Here is a 2,249-nt window from a genome sequence, read left to right as displayed (position 1 = left end):
CTGGCTACTTCTAAACACTGAAAATACTACTATAAAAATTAAATTAGACATAATACTGGAAGAAATGTATCAGAAAGTTTGATAGTTAATTTGTATTATGGTGTCTACCAAGAATATTAGGGCACATCCTTAGTTAGGAAACTACCTTCGCTCACGCCTCTGAGCTGTGGTCTGTGAGGACAACCACTAACACCACCAGGTGGCGCTCCCACTCACTTAATTCCTTCAAACAATTATTTTTTTATTACTGTTTCAGCACTGAGGGATATGAGAAGGGAAGGTAGATGATGCATTTAAATATTTTGAAATAAATATTTTGAAATAAAAATATCTCATTAAGTGGGTATTAAACATTCTATGGGTTTTTTTGGGTAATATTTACCCATTAAATTATTGACACTGGGTATTTGTGAGGGAAGGTAAGAGGTTGAGCAGTACTCATTGGTGTTCTGGGTTTACTCCTGATTTTGTGCTCATGGATGATTCCTGGTGAAACCAGGGAATCCTAAGAGTGCCGAAAGTAGAACTCCCGTCAGATGCATGCAAGACAAGTGCCCTACCCACTCTACTATCTCTCCAGCTCATCAGTTTTCAGTAAGTACATATCTTCATTGTTTGGATTCCTTATGATGGGTCTGCACTACTTGTGTAACAAATTAGTCCCAAAATACAAAATCAAAGTTTAATAATTGGATGAAAATGTTCAGGGTACCCCTTAATTAAACTTGGCCACCTCTTTTGTATCTGCACATATCCCAACATCCTCCAGTTCAAAGTCGCCGGAGAATCACAGAGGTTTCTATAAAACGTTCTTCCTGTTTCCTGTTTTCTGTCAGGGGCAGTGCTTGGAGGGCTGGGGGAAGAACGGGTGACTGCTCAGCCCTTTGTCGTTGTGACAAAAAGTGACTTTTCTTGTCTCAGCTCAGGGTCCACTGCCTCCACTACCTCTCCTCAAGGTCTTCCCTGTGCTCACCCACTGTGGGACCAGATGGTGTCTGTTCATGCCCAGATGTCATCTAGGCACTTAGGCTGTGCAGGGACCTGGTCCAATCCCCGATTCCAACATCAGAGTCTGTGGTCTCCTCACCATCACTCAGCCTTGCACCTCTCTCCAACCCCCTGGGCACAAGGGAAACTGGTCTTCCACATCAGTCCTGCTGGGTACCAGGCCGTGCTCAGGGCACACACTCTGGTCCGTTTACTCCTTGGTCAATCTGAGCGCAGGGATGGCCTCACTGCAGAGTGACACAGAGGTTCTGAGACTCCTCACAGCCGTGACAGGGTATGTGAACCCCTGACGGGCTCTCTGGGGAGCATGCTCTTCTGGCTCACCTGAGCTCTCTGCATCAGAGAATGGCCTCCCCACACTAGTCGAGATACACTGAAACAGGCTGAGACCCTGATTCCTGGTCTCCAGACCTCTGATCAGCCTCACCCTCTGCCTAGCCTGAATAGCCTCTCTTTGGTGGCGGCCACCAAGGACTCTTTCTTATGATAACTGTCCACAGCACTGGCCCTCTTGGGGGGAATCTTCCCACTTCCTCCCTTAGGAACTTCCAACCAGCTCATAGAAAGCCCAGTGCTCACACTGACTATTCCGGTTTCTCTAAAATTGGTTCAATATTTTGTCTTCTTATTGTACCTTTCCTTCCTTCCTTCCTTCCTTCCTTCCTTCCTTCCTTCCTTCCTCCCTCTCTCCCTCCCTCCCTCCCTCTCTCCCTCCCTCCCTCCCTCTCTCCCTCCCTCCCTCCCTCCCTTCCTTCCTTCCTTCCTTCCTTCCTTCCTTCCTTCCTTCCTTCCTTCCTTCCTTCCTTTCTTCCTCTTTTCTTCCCTCATCTTTTCTCCCTCCCTCCCTCCCTCATTTTTTCCCTACCTCCCTCCCTTCCTCCCTCCCTCCTTCCTCTTCCTCCAATCCCTCCACCTGTTCCTGGACAGTCGGTATTGCTAGTTAAGCTGTTGGTTGCATTTCAAAGACAACAAATGAAAGTCATAAAAGATTCTACAGTGTTCCTTTGGGGGCTGAATGTTTCTCAACAATGGGACATCTGCTTGCAAGAGTAAACTGCAATTCTGATCCCCAATACCATCTCATGTGCCCAAATACTATGTTTGCTCTAATTGGGGATATCTCCAATGCCGGAGCAAAGTGTGAGATCCCTGCTTCACTGCCACAACCAAAGTGTGCAAACCTTAGTAGCACCCATCCATAAGCAAACCATGCGAGTAGCATAGCCAAGTGTGTAACAGAC

The sequence above is a fragment of the Sorex fumeus genome, unplaced genomic scaffold (assembly GCF_029834395.1).
Source record: "Sorex fumeus unplaced genomic scaffold, SorFum_2.1 ptg000063l, whole genome shotgun sequence".
Lineage (NCBI taxonomy): Eukaryota > Metazoa > Chordata > Mammalia > Eulipotyphla > Soricidae > Sorex > Sorex fumeus.
This window is presented reverse-complemented; position numbering follows the sequence as displayed.